At 46.2% G+C, this 17,114-nt stretch overlaps 1 long non-coding RNA gene across 3 annotated transcripts; it reads right to left on the bottom strand.

The window, feature by feature from the left end:
• Positions 1-2,521: 2,521 nt before the first annotated feature.
• Positions 2,522-4,407, bottom strand: LOC117185033 (uncharacterized). Of its 3 annotated transcripts, none has more exons than XR_004470524.1 (3): positions 4,114-4,407; positions 3,066-3,882; positions 2,522-2,842 (listed from the first exon to the last, which is right to left on the bottom strand). It is a non-coding gene; the product is annotated as an uncharacterized lncRNA (long non-coding RNA). The 3 variants fall into 3 exon arrangements; XR_004470525.1 differs by having other exon boundaries at positions 3,402-3,882; positions 4,114-4,406; XR_004470526.1 differs by having other exon boundaries at positions 3,620-3,882; positions 4,114-4,404.
• Between the last annotated feature and the right edge of the window lie 12,707 nt (positions 4,408-17,114).

The following is a 17,114-nucleotide window of genomic DNA, read 5'->3' as shown; positions in this document are numbered from 1 at the left end:
AGCACTAGACGTCTGTGATAGCTTATCCATGCCTTCGGTAAACATCGCAATGTATTGCTTACATGTTGTACGTAAGTCTTCCCGGAATTTTACGTATTCATCCGTTTTGTCTGAATCGCGAAGTTTGGAGTCGTTTTTGTTGAAGCGATTCCACGCATTTTCTAGTGCTGATATTTTGGCTTGAAAATAGGAGGCCGTTTGCTTTCGTTCTTGGGAATCTTTTTTATAGTTCCGAATGCACCTCGATATTTCTTCACCAATTTCTTGCTGCTCATCCATTGTAGCGGCAGCTTCTGCCTCCATATGTTTATCCATTCTATCTGTTTGTACTTATTCCTTTCGACCCGTTGGGAGTGTTTTATTTGCTTTGCAGCTGGATACGCTCCGAATCGCAACCGTTGTCGGTCAGAAAGGTAATAGTACAGGTGATGTGTTGAATGGAGGGATTTGTGCTGTTTCCAATCTATGGAACGCACGGAACAACAAAAATTGATTACCTTGGTGGTAGTCGAATTCTATAGCTGTTTTTCTGTGGGCTGATAACCTGAATATGTCAGATTTGCCAGAGTGATACTTATTGGTAGGAGATGCTACCGTAAGTGCATGGCCTGGTGCCAAATTTTTATTGAAGATGTCCTGTTGACTGCTTCAATCTGATGTCCAGATCGAATCCTTTCACTGTAGCTTGTCTGACAGTTTGAAAGGATGACCAAGGTCGGGGTCACCAAATGTTAATGTGTGTGTGTGTGTGTAGGAAGCTGGGTTGCATACGGTACATAAACCGTCTACAGTTTGGTCGTCGCAACTAGAACTTGATCCAGTTGGACTGCGGAGAGGGTATCCTACGGTGCGCAAATGAGGATCTGAAGACACAGCGACAGCCTCTGTTGATTGCGATGGAAGATGAGTGACAGGCAGTTGTGGTACTGTTTCTGATACTGATTTTATTTACAAAAATGATTCTTATTTATAGGTACAAAAGTGCTGAGTCTGTAAAATATATGTTTGTGTATTATGGATAATTTTGGTGTCTGGTGGGCAATTGCGACATTTTGATGGTCAGCAAATGCCTCCGCTGTCTTTGCACTCTGCGGAAAGAGTGCATTGTCAGCAGAACTCACTGCAGTGGCTAGTGCATTGTCAACAGAACTCACTGCAGTGGCTAGTGTGTTTGTCGTGAGGTATTATATTGCATGTTAAATGGAACACTGTGTCGCGGTGTCACTGTGTTATGCCGACGGGTCTTATAAGCTATTGCTTAAGCATACTTCTGCAACTGAACAGAAGGCTTTAATAAAACCCACATTATTAAAATATCCAGATTTCAATAAAGAATTTTGCATAATTACAGATGCAAGTAAACACGCATGTGGAGCTGTTCTAACACAAAAATATGGAGATAAGCATCTCCCAGTTGCATATGCTTCACGCTCATTTACCAAAGGTGAAAGCAACAAAACTACTACAGAACAAGAGTTAGCAGCAATTCACTGGGCAATTACACATTACAGACCATATATTTATGGAAAACATTTTACAGTAAAGACAGACCACAGACCACTAACTTATTTGTTCTCGATGACAAATCCAAGTTCAAAACTAACCAGAATGAGATTAGATCTAGAAGAATATGATTTCACAGTCGAATATCTCAAGTGTAAAGACAATTTCGTGGCAGACGACCTATCCAGGATTACAATATCCGACCTAAAAGACATGCACAACAAAGTCCTGAAAGTCACTACCAGGCAACAAAATAGACAGAAAAATTCCTGCGCAGGAAATGTACAAGAAGATTTGCCTATGCAAACTCTTGACAACGCTTCTAAGCCCAACGTATATGAAGTCATTTGTAATGACGAAGTACGAAAAGTAGTGGCCTTGCACATACAAAATCAGATATGTTTTTTAAAACATGGAAGAAAAGTTGTAGCAAGAATGGATGTTAGCGATCTGTATACCAATGGAACCCTTGACTTAGGTCAGTTCTTCCAAAGGCTTGAAATGCAAGCCGGTATACTTGCGATCAGCCAGCTCAAAATGGCACCGAGCGAAAAGATCTTTGATTTAAGTTCAATTGAATCTTTTAAGAACATGGGCAATAAAATATTAAAATCATTACGAGTAGCGCTACTCAAGCCGGTGACCCAAATAGAAAATGAAAAAGATCAAGAAGCGATACTGTCTAAATTTCACGACGATCCAACTCAAGGAGGTCATAATGGCATTTCGAAAACGCTAGCGAAAATAAAAAGACATTACTATTGGAAAAACATGACTCGTCATATCAAAGAATACATACGTAAATGTCAAAAATTCCAGAAATCTAAAATAACAACTCATATTAGGACCCCAATGACACTAACGGAAATACCAACCATGGCTTTTGATAGAGTGATAGTGGATACTATAGGTCCACTACCATGCTCAGAAAATGGCAATGAACATGCAGTTACGCTAATATGCGATTTAACAAAGTATTTAGTATCCATACCAATTCCAAATAAAAGCGCAACAACCGTTGCCAAAGCAATATTTGAAAACTTTATTCTGAAGTACGGTCCGATGAAGACGTTCATTACGGACATGGGAACAGAATATAAGAATTCAATCATAAATGATTTGTGCAAATATCTTAAGATAGACAACATAACGTCCACTGCACACCACCACCAGACCTTAGGGACAATAGAACGAAGTCATAGAAAATTCAATGAATACGTTCGTTGTTCCAGTCCCACCTGAACGATAGGTGGCCAGGGCTGAGGGCGACGCGCCATCTAGCGGGAGTCCAGGGAGGCTCGATGGTGTATGGGGACATCGGGGGGAGTTGGAGCCGTTACTGGGGATATAAGGAAGAGAATAGGATTAGTTATATGTATTAGTAAGGGAAAAAGGGATAAATAGGAGTGAAAATATTAGAAAACGTGGATTGGGTTATGAAAATCGTGGAGCGTGGACGAAGTAACGTCGAGATCTGAAATTTTGTGAATAAAACAAACAGTTTGAAGTGAGTACAGAAAAAGCGGGCAATAAAGTAGGTAGTAATGCAAAATTTTACAAACAGTTTGAACCGGCAAGGAATATAGCCACCAGAACCGGGCCGGAAGATTTCCTGGAGAGGAACACTGGAGTCCGAGAAAGTCGACTGCAGAGAAGAAGACGGTACAACGGGACCTGAGTGAGTTCGTTCCAGTTGCGCGTGTGTGAGCCAAGTAGTGCGGGACGTGTGAAGAGGGGGGGGGTGAAAGAGGTCGAGTGAGCTGCCAGGGCGATTCTAGCCACACCGCACGATCGTTGCATCGCCGTCCAGTGCGTGCCACACGTTTGGGCTCTTTTACCAAGTGAAAACCTCGAAATCCTATTCACACACACACACGCGCGCACACGTATACACGGACCTAGATAAATTTAGGGCTGACCGGCCACGGCCAGCGATCAGCGAGCCCACGTTATTGAACTTAAAGAAAAAAAAATAATCCGCACTCCAAACACCGTTCCACAGTAAATGTTATTTTGTTCCGTGTGTTGTCCTTTATTCTGTATTTAGTATAAGCTTAAAACGTTTAACGTAAAATCTTGGCCAGTGAAAAAAAAAAACATGTAAAAACACCAACACCTTTCACAAACGTAAATCGGCGATCAGCTGGTCAACGCCAGAAGATTAACCCTTAGCGGGTGACGCGGGGGTCCCATCAGTCCACCGTATGTGGTCGAGTGATTTGTGGAAAATATTGTTTATTGTTTATGTCCCGGGGACCCTTAACAAGAGCTCTTGGTAGGTCAGGTCTCCGTAGGGGCCCGAGTGAAAGTAACTCCCGTAAGACGGATCCAGTCTCCACTCATCTACACATATTCCAGTACGAATGGGTGAGGGTATCCCTGTAGGTTAAACGAAATTTCAGCAGTTATTTCCGTGTTTGTCTTTGTGTCGAACGTTTTGGTGTTTCTTTTTGGTTAGGGATAATTTTGAGTATAGCTATTTATTAATAAGAAATATGAAGTTGTCAATTTATAATTATTAAAGCTTGGATATAGACTGAAGTATGATGCATTAAATTTAAAATAGAGGGAGGACGCGTGGCGTAAGCCATGGATTAAGCCAGCCGTTACCGTTCCAGCAGAGGGTGGCCAAAATGAACGTTGTGTTTGGTCACAGGTAGGGCGGGCGCGCGAAGTGGTAACACCCAAGCTTCACCCACTTGATAGCCGTCTGTTTATGATTTTCTTTGTTGTTGTTAGGTTGTTGTTAGTTTTGATGTCCCGAGAAGTAGTATGTCTCCTTTTTTGTCTACATTTGGCGGGCAAGGGGAACTACCCAGCCCTGGGGTCGACAGCTAGCCGGCATTGCCCTCTGGGAAACAAGCTAAATGTAACATCGTTCATACATATCTGCAGACAAAACCGATTGGGATGTTTGGATACAATACAACACCCTCGGCATCGCATGAATATTGTCCATATGAACACGTCTTTGGCAGATTACCAAGACAGTTTATAGATTTTAATAAAGTAACTAGAATAGACCCATTATATAACATAGATAACTATGCAAAAGAAATAAAGTTTAGACTAGAAATAGCATATCAAAGAGCTAGCATATCGCTAGAAAATAATAAAGTCAGAAATAAAAAATACTATTATAACAAAGCATCAGATGTAAGCATAGAAATAGGAAACAAAGTACTATTAAAAAACGAAGTAGGACACAAGTTAGACCCTAGGTATATAGGACCATTTGAGGTCATATGCATAGATGATAAAGTTAACATTACCATTAAAGATAGTACAAATAAGAGACACACAGTTCATAAAGATAGGCTAAAAATACAGGTATAAAATTTGAAATACCTCATGAAACGGTCTGATCAAACATTGAGAATAATAATACAAAAAAAAATATATGTTTTTAATTATTGATTTATATACACATAAATATATATATATAAAAAAAAAGAAAAAAAAGAGATAATCAACATACAAGATATCCAAAAAACAAAAGCATTTAAAAAAAAATAAAAATTAATAAATAACTACATAATTATATTACGTTATTTCTCTAAAAAGGGAGGTGTAGTATGTTGTATGCCAAATAAGAATATGCCCACCGTATTGTAGTGTATACAATATGTCAAGTGGTCATATGCCCAAAGTTAATGTAGAGTATCACGCTCATAAACATAAAGACACTTTGTCGCAATGTTTACGTAACATAGCCACACTCAAGAGCCGTAATACGATCAGTCTCTTATATTTGGACTGGCCTGCAGCGTGAGAACTGCAGTGTCGGCAATATATTCCAAGTGGCCAAATGAGCATTCCAATGAATATGCTGTCTGCATATACATTCATACAAACATAAATATACACATATGTACATATGGCATGCTACATGATCCCGTTCTGCCGCTGCCATTAGCGACAGAACTCAACCAAGAACATTATGTACTTTAGGCTAAATAAGTTTATGAAGACTAAATTGATTCCATTCCGAATACAACCCGAAGAAAGAACAGAAGTGTTTTCGCTGTTTCTATTCGATTACGATTCCATTTCTACAAGGCCCCCCATATCCCTTCCAAATCTTTGCAGTGTGCCACCCTCAACCTCAACTTCCTCTTCCTCAACTTCCCGTCTTGCTTCCACCTTTCCAAAAAACTGACTTCTCTTTTGGTAACCTATCAGAATGTAAGAGGCTTGCGTAATAAGCTCAGCATTCTTTTCCGGGATTTGCTTTCCACGTTATTGTGTTTACTGAAACCTGGTTAAAGCCGGACATTCTAAGTTCCGAGGTTCGGGCAGGTCGGTACACAACTTTTATAAAGGACCGTTCGTCTCGACGTGCAGGAGGGGCTATAATTGCAGTGGACTCTTACTTCACGTCAGAACACTTCACAGTCCAAGTTCAACAGGAACTGGAATTCCTGTGTGTAAAACTGATTCTTCCCGCTTTCGCTATATTCATTACTTGCTCGTATATCCCACCTTCTTCGGATATTTCAATTTATGAGCAGCGCTTGTCCGCTTTAACCGCTGTTTTTTCCTCGCTATCTGATAAAGATCGTATGATAGTTCTTGGTGACTTCAACTTGCCAGGAACTGTTTGGTCTTCGGTAAACGAGTCTAGTATCCTAGTGCCCATGTCACGACATGACTTAGTAACCTCATTACGGATTTTGATTGGTCCGCTTTGTACTTGTGCACTGATTTCATAAAAGGCACAAACATTTTGTACAATGCTCTTGGCACATTTTTTGATTCTTGTGTCCCGCTTTCTTGTCCGATTAGATCTGGAAAACCCCCTTGGCTTACCGAAGAATTATCCAATCTAAGAAACTTAAAATCAAGACTTTATAAAAAATTTCAAGAAGTGGGTTCTCCTACTTCTCACTCTCGCTATGTAATAGCTCGGTCAAACTTTTCAGTTCTTAATGCTCAATGCTATAAGAACTACCTATCTCGTTGCAGGATACGTTTTTCTCAGGACCCTAAACAGTTTTACTGCTTCGTAAACAGTACGCGTAATGTATGCGGATGATGTTTAATTATGTGTCCAGTACAAGGACATTTCATTTCATTCTCGCTTGCAATCCGATCTCAAAAACTTTTAGTCATGGTGCTGTGCAAACTTGTTACAACATAATGCCGCGAAATGCAAAATAATGACATTTCGTCGTTCTAGCCCCTTTTTGGCTCCCTATACTCTATGTGACGCTCTCTTGGTGTATTATTAGACGCAAAGTTAAAATTTTCCGAACACATTTCTACCATGGTAAACAAGGCCATGGGCGTGCTTGGGTTTATAAAGAGGAATACGGCTCCTGTGTATGGTGGAATCAGTACAGAAAAACTTTTTACTCTTTGTTCTGTGGGGCCTTAACTGGGATGAAGGTGTGAGACTCCCATCTTACTCTAGTAGACTGATATAAGTAAACCTGCCATCCTTAGTTAACCGTAGAAAAATTTTTGGTGTGATTTTTATGCACAACTTGATCAGGGATGCAGACAGCCCTGATCTGTTGAGCCGCATAAACTTCACGATTCCTATTAGACTGACTAGAATTTTTATACCGTTGTCCCTTCCACTTTGTAGATCGAATTATTCCTTGCATGAACCGTTTAGGGTCTTATGCTCGGATTATAGTTCCCTCTACCATATTATGTATATCCACCACTAATTCTCTTCCTCTTATTAAATTACAAATCCTTACACACCTTTCTAGTAATTAGTAATTGTAGTGGTATTTCTATTTTTATTTTGATTGCATGCCTAGTTCTCTTAGACACTTGAATGCTTATCTTCCTCGAATATTAATCTAACAGCTATCTTTCCTACATGCTCGCGTAACAGCCTTCTGCTGGTGTCACACGGGCCACTTGACGGTGCAGTAATTGCATCGCCTCTTGAAAGATGCAGTCATGGCATGTCAACGTCCACAAGAATAAGTTTTTTAAACGGAACGCGATTAAGTAATGTTTTTCATGCTACCATTAGTGACATTTTAATCTAGTTTTCGTTTAAGGAGAACAACGAATGATCACAGGAGATATATACATAAATTTAATGTTACATATATGGAAAGGGTATATACATTATTTACAATATTTATAAAAAGTAAATGGAATATTATAGGAGGGATCTAGTAAGGAGATAAAGTTAATGACACCTTTTGAGTCGTCTTATCCTTGGCGGGGTAATCACACTTCTGGCTAGTGCATTAGGGTGAGCACCAAGGCGCTGCAAGTACCTCGCTGCATGTAGTTGTATAACATCGCCAACTTTGCGAACCTTTAGGTCCCTTTCAATGTCTCTGTTCGCATGTACCATGAAGCATTCCATATTCGCCATAGAATTTTTGCTTGAACATCTCTAATTTTATTTAAGTTGGTTTTTGCCAAAATGGGGCACGTTTTGCACGTAGCCACGAAATCTTTCCCGCTCTCGCCATCACCGACTGTCGAAACATGGTAGGTGGGGGTTGAAGTTTAGTATCCTGGCCAGTACAACCCCTAAGTATTTCTGCGAGATCTTGTGTGTAATTGTGGAGCCGAGCATATTAATGCCCCCGCAAGAATGTGTTCTTGTATCGAAAGTAACATTAGCACATTTGCTGCAGTTGATGTCTATGTTTCATTTCTGAGCCCAGACCTTAAAACTGCTCACATATTGCTGCAGACTTTCAGTGGCTAGATTTATGCTTAGACTTTTGGTCAGCACTACAGTGTCATCCGGGTAGGTTGCTATCAACACATCGTCCTCGTCCAACCCAGTTATTACCCTTGAGGAAGGCATATCGGCACCAAAATAAATAAGAGACTTGATTTAACTTTTATAACATGTATTTAATTTTTTATGGCTGAGCTGAAACCGATTGCTTGCTAGGGCCAGATGGGTAAGAGATCTATATGCGCAGAGGGGTTAGCACGGAACTAAAAAAACGACGGCGGCACATCAAAAAAATTAATTAATTAATTAAGTAATTGCCGAAGTGGCGGTGGCAGAGAGCCCCTTTAGCGGGAGAGCGCTGCAGTACTGCAGAACGTCAAAGCTTGCAAACCATAGGCAGCTCACTCTGTTCATAAAATAACAATAACTATAAATATTTACGGTTATTCTTAGCCGTCAGCCGTCGGGTGCTATAGGGGGATAAACGGATGTCGGGTCGGCTCGTCACAACTGTAGACTTGGAAAGGGGCACGGGTGCCTCGGGTTCATGGCTTGCCCTGGATCCAAGGCGACTGTGCTCCGTGTCATAGGATACAGGTGGGCACGAGCGAACCGGCACCCGCCGTAACTGTACACACCGGCGGAAGTGCGACTATACTCTCCCCGTGAGGGCGGCTGGAAACAGGTCCTGGTACGGTCATGTCTCTGCCAGGGTGCTGGCGAATTGTAGTCGGGCGGAGAGAAGAAAACTCTCAGTGAAATAACCCCAATCCAAGGTGACACTGTCATATGCCGAGGGATGCATGGCCGAGGGGGTGCTCGGTCGCTTATATGCGGACTCTGGATACCTGCCGACCTCCAGTTTTAATAAGGCTTCCCGGGGCACGCGGGCTATGCCCCGGGCGACAAACCCCTTCCCGCCTACTCGTGGGATCAAATATGCCAAATTCAAATATCAAAACAAAAAACACCGCAAAGGAGCACGGCACTCCTCCTAAAGTGCCGGAGGGAAAAGACCATCCCTCTACAAACGCATCTGGGAAACCAGTGCCCAAAAAGACGGGGAAGGAGACTAAGTCGGTCCACCGTCTCGAGGCAGCAGGCGCTGTGAGGAGAGGACCGAAAAGCCAATCGGGCCAATCCACGTCGGGGGGCCCCAAGGGCGACCCGGTTACCGGGGGGGCGACCATGCAGAGCGATATCGCGGCTGGCGGACCCCTTGGGACCGGGAACCCCTTGACAACCCCGGCAGGCGGCGCCTCTGCCTCGAAAGATAGGCCCAAGTTTCAGGACAAGAGACGTGCGGCCTTCATCCTGGGCAACGACGACCCGGTGTTCCTGGCGTCTGCCCAGGGAATCGAATCGCGGCGATGGGCCAAGACAGTCCTGCCCGACTACCAGCCAGCCAAAGCTGGCAAGGCCACAGCCAAGGCCCCAAGCAAGCGGCAACGCTCGGCGGAGGACACCGCCACACAAGTCCAACAGGCCAAGAGGACAAAGACATTGAGCAACCGCTCGTTTGCCGAGGTGGCGAGGGGAAAAACCCTGATTGGAGTCCTGGACAGGGGCTCTAAAGACGGGCAGATCCCTAGGGACAAGTGGCACCTCGTGGAAAACGAGCTCCAAGACCGTTTCCTCCAGGAGTTGGAGGAGAATGGAGGACCACCGCCCAAGTGTGAGGACGCCGGGTGGCACCAAGGCAGGGTGAAAGCCATCGCCTGCCAAGATGCTCGCTCGGCGGCCCTCTACGCGAAGGCGGTAGCGTCGCTCAAGGAGGTCTACCCAGGAGCCCAGCTGGAGGTCGTGAAGTGGGAGGACATCCCCAGCAAGCCGAGGGCCAGAGCGTGGGTCTCGGCGAAGCCTGCAGAGCCGGATAAGATTCTCCGGATTCTGCAGGTCTGCAACCCCCACCTTCCCACAGCCGATTGGAAGGTGGCCAAAGTAGAGGAGAGCAACGGGCAGAGGCGCCAAATTATCCTCGTCCTGAACGAGGAGTCGGTAAGACTTCTCCACGACACGGAGGGCGCTGTGGACTACGGCTACAAGAAAGTAGTCGTAGTACCATACAAGTCCGACTCCAAAGGCATGCAGCCGACGGTCGAGCCAGACCTGGAGCCCCCGGAGATCCCTAGTACGGAGACCAAGCCTGCGGCGTCAGACGTGGCATCAGTGGTGTCGGATGACATTTTAGATGGTTACGTCTCAGACGTGAGCGATCTCACTAGGGATCTCAAACACATCGGGGTCGCGGAGGAGTTGGACTCTTCGGAGAGCGACCACGAAAGGACAATGGTGGAGGTGGACCTCAGGAATGTCACTGATACTCCTGCAGATAAACCTCCACCATTGTAAGGCAGCATGCGCTGCTCTTCTGCTCCACCTAGCCAAGGGTGGAGCCGACATAGTCCTCATTCAGGAGCCCTGGATCCTCGGAAACAGGGTCTCTGGTCTGAGGACTCCTGACTATAAGCTATACGTAGCTGACTCCGCAGGTAAAACTCGCACCTGCATCCTTGCAAAAAGAGATTTGCACTTATTTTTGCTCCCAAATTTCAGCAATGAAGACCAAACAGCAGTGAGCCTCGAAGGCCAGGGGTGCTCACTGAGAATCTGCTCCACGTACATGGGTCACGACCAACCAGACCCCCCTCCACAGGCGCTCAGGGCGCTAATCACAGACTGCGAGGCCAAGGACATCGGCCTAATCGTAGGGTGCGACGCCAACGCACACCACTGCCAGTGGGGAAGCACTGACACCAACGAAAGGGGTGAGTACCTCTTCAACTATTTACTGACCACTCAGATGGTCCTTTTAAATAGGGGGAGTGATCCCACCTTCATTATTAAAAACCGCAAGGAGGTCCTGGACCTCACACTTGCCTCTCACGAGTTACACGGGAACATCGTATCCTGGAGGGTCCTGGAAGAGCACTCCTTCTCGGACCACAGGTACGTGGAAACCGTATTCTCTTTTTCACTACCGAGACCAGCTCAATTTCGTAACCTTAGGCGGACAAACTGGGCTCGGTACTCAGACCATCTCTGTCGTGTTCTCCCTGAGACTCCACCTGAGGAAGAGATCTCCAGGGAAGCCACGAGTCATCTTGTTAAACTATTTACCGACGCCTGCAATGAGGCGCTCGATAAATCCTGCCCCTCTAGCAAGAGCAGAGGCCGGAAGAAACCTGAATGGTGGAATCCGAAACTGAGGGAACTCCGGAAAGCCTCCCGAAGACTCTTCAATAAAGCTAAGGCCGAAAACGCTGAGCAGAACTGGGCCGATTACAAGGCCAGTCTGTCAGTTTACAAAAAAGAACTGAGGAAAGCCAAACGCGCCTCATGGCGTAAGTTCTGTAGCGACATTGAGAATAACTCGGAAGCCTCGCGCTTGCGCAAAGTTCTCTCGAAGACTACACCCACTCTGGGCTACCTGAAGAACGCCGACCAATCATGGACAACGTCCAGTAATGAGTCGCTAAATCTTCTCCTTAGCACCCACTTTCCCGGCTGCGATGAAAACAGACCACACTACATCGCGGCTCCCTCCGTTGCCTCAAGTGGTATCATGAACCTGCTAAGCCAGGAGAACATTTCGTGGGCAATAAAAAGCTTCAAACCATACAAATCCGCGGGACCAGATGGCATCATCCCTGCCCAACTGATTCACGCTGGACAAAAAGGCACTAGTTGGCTCAAAAGGATATATGAGGGAATCTTCTCCCATGGATATATCCCGGAAACCTGGCTTCATACCAAAGTCGTCTTCATCCCCAAGGCAGGCAAGCCCTCGCACACTGCCCCCAAAGATTTCAGACCCATAAGTCTATCGTCCTTCCTTCTGAAGACGATGGAACGGCTTTTGGGGATGCATCTCACGGTAAATATTCCGCCTAGTCTATTCTCAGACTCCCAGCATGCCTATCGGAAAGGAAGATCCACCGAAACGGCCCTACACACGATCACATCAATCATAGAAGCGTCCATCAACTGTAAGGAATACACCCTGGTAGCCTTCCTGGACATAGAAGGCGCCTTTAATAACATCCTACCGACCGCCATCACGGGTGCACTGACGGAACTGGGGGTTGACTCCCGGACGGTGAGCCTGATCGATCAGATGCTACAATGCAGGACGGTTGAGGCATCACTGGGGACGTCAACGTCCACCAGATTTGTCAGTAGAGGCACCCCGCAGGGCGGAGTCCTCTCGCCCCTCCTATGGAACGTGGCAGTGAACGAACTGCTGCGGGAGATAGAGGGGGGTGGCTGCCGCGTGGTGGCGTATGCGGACGATGTTGCTATAGCATTCTCGGGTAAATTCCCGCAGACGCTATGTGAGTGCCTGACAAGCACTCTCAAGAAGATGTCAAAATGGGCAGACAAATGCGGGTTAGGCGTCAACCCGTCTAAAACGGAACTGGTGCTCTTCACTAGGAAGTACAAAGTACCGGCACTGATTCCCCCAAGACTATGTGGGGAAGCGCTAATCTTCAGCAACAACGCCAAGTATCTTGGTCTAATCCTCGACAGAAAGCTCGATTGGAAATTGAGCATAGAGGATAGAGTAAAGAAGGCCACAGTAGCCCTCTATACTTGCAGGAAAGCCATCGGACTAAGATGGGGAATGACCCCCTATATAGTTCGGTGGCTTTACACCACCATCATACGACCGATCATGCTCTATGGAGCGGTAGTATGGTGGCCAGCCTTAGACAAAAGGACATGCCTCAACAAACTCAGCAGAGTTCAACGCATGGCAGAGCTATGCATAACTGGCGGGCTACGCACTACTCCAGGGGAAGCCCTGGATACTGTGCTGGACCTCCTCCCCATAGATCTCATGGGAAAGAAAGTGGCAACACTTTCCGCACTCAGAATGAGAGAAGCCAGACTGTGGAAAGCGTCCGCGGTCGGGCACTCTGGAATCCTGACGAGACACCCGCAATTACCAGAGAGGACAGATTATTGTGTCCCTACTGATCACCTCTCGACGCCTTTCCAGGTATCAATCCCACTTAGGGAGGACTGGGAGATGGGCGAACCAGGCCCCGCAAATGCGGTTCACTTCTACACTGATGGCTCAAAGTTAGACGGCCGCGTGGGAGGCGGAGTCTACTGCAGCGAGCTGAACATCAGTCATTGCTTCAGGCTCCCGGACCACTGCAGTGTGTTCCAAGCGGAGGTTGTAGCCATCAAGGAGGCCATTTCCATCGTCTCCAAACTATTTCTAGACACGCACCTAGTGTGCGTTTTCTCGGACAGCCAAGCAGCTATTAAAGCTCTAGGCTCAATATCGTCGAACTCAGCGACTGTAAATGACTGCCGCAGGTCTCTGCACGAGATCGCAGAGCAGTTAGACCTCTTCCTTATATGGGTCCCAGGCCATAGGGACATCGAGGGGAACGACGCCGCCGACGAGCTAGCAAGGCAGGGTACTACAATTCCTCTCCTTATGGAGAGGGAGCAGGTAGCGATGCCTCTGGCTACGTGTAGGCTCCTTACGCACGAATTGTTTGAGCAAAATGCCAATAGGAGATGGCAGCAAACAGCTTCCTGTAAAATCTCAAGATTGATATGGCCATATCGATCGAAGAAGCGCTCAGCCGAGCTGTATAGGCTCAGCAGAGCACAGTGCTCTGCAGTTACTCGAGCCATTACGGGACACTGGCAGATTGGCACTCATGCCTCTAGACTGTCAATCCCTCATAACGACTTCTGCAGGAGTTGTCGCGACGAGGAAGAAGAGGAATCGGTCGCCCACTTCTTCTGCCACTGCCCAGCCCTTGGAAATCGTCGTCTTCGTTTTCTCGGGGCTGCTTTCCTAACAGACATTTCGGACCTGTCCGAAATCAAACCGGGGACCTTGTCCAGATTCATCCAAGCCTCCGGATGGGACTGCCCTTAATTTGCAACAGCCTGTTTCTCCACGGTTTCTAGGCACTGGGAAGGGGCACACGCCCATGCGGCACCACAACGGACCTTCTATAGGTCCAAGTGAGCTTGGGAGGGTTTCATCACTCTCCCAGGCTACCGCCTGAACCTAACCTAACCTACGGTTATTCTTTGGCGGCTGGCCCGAAAAATTACCTTAACTACATAATTCAGAGCGAGATCATTGGAGCAATGCATTCATTTAAATTTATTGATTGTGTTACAAATGAAGATAAAGCCACCAACTATCAAACTGAATTTTTAAACTCCTTTGATGTCCAATGTTAAGGTTGGCTCCGTAATAATTGTAGGGTGCATGAACCGACTTTACAAGTGTTGAAAGGTGCTTTGCCGATCAGCTGCCTGGACAGCTGACCGCAGGATTGACAATTATCAAGATCGCCGAGGTCAGCCCGAGAAGGTTTCCGGCTGTGACCTCTTCCTGTGAGATAATCAACCCGACCAGTCGTGTTTTTCTAAACAGTGAAAAGTTTGCCAAAATGAAATGCCAAAAAAAACAAAATGAAGTTGAAACTGTTTAAAGTGCCGGAAGGCCTATGTCGGGTTAAGCAGCTTAAATATTTTAAATTATTGCCAGTGGTGCGTCTCCTTATGGTCTCCTTATGTCGCAATCTCTCGTACTCGGCTTAACAGCGTCCCCGAGCAGCTCTAACGCTCTCGGGCTATCATACGCTCTCGCTCGCGTTTAAGCTTGCTGCATAGGGCCCGGCAATTTGGCCCGTCAGCCCTTGCATGGGCAGTCTTGAGCTAATCGTCGCAGCTATTACACTAACATCCTCGCATCAATCGTTCGCCCCAATCATTCCCATATGTACATACACGATAAGTTGGTTTACATATGCAAATAAATTGTGAATTTTAAACAGCCTCTCGACTTTCATTAACTTCAAATTGCAACAGTTATTAAAAACGCTTAATAGCTTAACATTTGGTGACCCCGTCATCTTCCCGCAAGAAACGTTTCTTACACCGGTCGCCTTTGTATATACAGTTCGTACATAGCTGTTCCCTTGCTGGGCTCGGTTCTTGTCGTCTATTGCTCGTGTTACTCTTTGCGATCATCTTCCCGCTAGAGACGTTGGTCTTCCTGCTAACGCTGCCGCTACCAGGGAAATTAATGCTGCTAACGAAATTCCAATGAGCAGTGAGCAAAAAAACAGGGTGTCTTTTTTGAAGCTTAAGTCAACGAAATTATGCGAGAAAATGAAAAGGTTAGCTACCGCTTGGCAGAATGAGTCGTCGGACTGTGACTACTACATGCTCGTGGTAAAGCTAGAGCAAGTCGAGAAATTGATCGGCAAATTTGAGATGTTTCACGGCGAGCTTGAGGAATTGGATCGAAGCGAAATTCCCAGTGGTTTGTGTGACATTTTTGAGTCACTTGCAAGCTCGCTGAAGGCGGCGATTATGAGGGAAATGGCTAAGAGTAGCGGCCGCATGCCGTTTCATTCTACCTTGGCTGGAGGAAACACTACGGTTGATTTTGCCGGCTCGCAATTTCTACCTCACCGTAGATAAGTACCATCCCTGCCTCCTATACAATTGCCGACGTTTAGCGGCGGGTATGCGAACTCGACGGACTTTTATTCAATGTTTGCCACCATCATCGACAGCCATCCGGACTTAACAAACATAGAAAAGCTGCGTTCAAGTCTGCGGGATTCGGCATTGGAGACTGTTCGGTCGCTGGAAATCTCAGATGACAATTATGCTGTGGCATTAGATTTGTTGGAAAACAGATTCAATAATCGGCGATTGGTTTTTCAGGCACACATCAATGAGATCTTGGCGCTTCAGGCTGTGGAACCTGGGTCAGTGGTCATGCTTCGGGAGCTTTTAGACAAGTTCAATTCACATATGCGCGCGCTCCAGGGTTTAGGCACCACTGAGCAGATCGCAGGATGCATAATCGTGCAGGCGCTTCTCCGAAAACTGGATCCAGCGAGCCAAGAGAAGTGGGAGGAACGATTCAACGACCCCGCATTCGCTAACTTAATTCCGTCGTGGGAATCTATGGCCTCGTTCTTGGAGCAGCGATGCAGATCATTGGAGACGATGGACTTTTCTATGGCAAGCTATGCGTTGAGCAATCAGGTGGGCAGAAGTAGAAAACATAATAATTCTAGGTCCACATTGGTTACAACGAACCAAACCGTTGCACGCTGCGCGCTGTGCAACGGTGGTGCTCACGAGGTCCAGCACTGTCAGAAGTTTAACGCGCTGTCCCCCACAAATCGCCATAAAGAAGCCAAGCGGCTTTCGTTGTGTATAAATTGTCTCAGAACAGGGCATCGATTACTTCAGTGCAACTCGAACAACTATCGTACCTGCGGGGGTAGACACCATACCCTCCTTCATTTTGGAAGCCCTGAAGATACCGCAGTCCAATGGTAATCAGCTCCGTATACTCCATCTCCGTCTGCGCTGTCTGAGTCTACGCCGTCTGAGCATACCACTGAGCCCTCTACTTCAGCGGCTACCTCGTCTGCCCTTATTGTCCAAGATCTCAGGAATGGTGTTGTTCTACTTGCCACGGCGTCGGTCTTAGTCAAAAATCGTTCCGGAGTTTTAGTTCCCTGCCGAGCGTTGCTGGATTCCGGCTCCCAGTTGCATCTAATAACTTCTAGTTTCGCGAATCAGCTTCAGCTTCGAAAAATGAAATCATCGACTGCAGTCTCGGGAACAGCCGACTCTAGCTTCGTCACGGATGGATTTTCGGTCAACGTTAGCCTGCACTCTCGCTCATCGGATTACTCAACTCTCATCACTGCCATTGTAGCCTCTAGCATAACCGATCGACAGCCAAGCTTTGGCATTGACACTCAAAACTGGAACATTCCATCTAACATACCACTAGCTGATCCGGAGTTTTATAAGCCGCAACGCGTCGATCTGCTAATTGGCGCAAGTCTGTTTTTCGAGCTCCTGTGTGTTGGTCAGGTCAAGCTACTGCCAGGATTGCCTTCAATTCAGAAAACGCGCTTGGGATGGGTCG

The sequence above is a fragment of the Drosophila pseudoobscura genome, chromosome X (genome assembly GCF_009870125.1).
Source record: "Drosophila pseudoobscura strain MV-25-SWS-2005 chromosome X, UCI_Dpse_MV25, whole genome shotgun sequence".
Taxonomy (NCBI): Eukaryota; Metazoa; Arthropoda; class Insecta; order Diptera; family Drosophilidae; genus Drosophila; species Drosophila pseudoobscura.
Note: the sequence above shows the minus strand (reverse complement) of the source record. Positions and strands in the feature narration are given on the sequence as shown.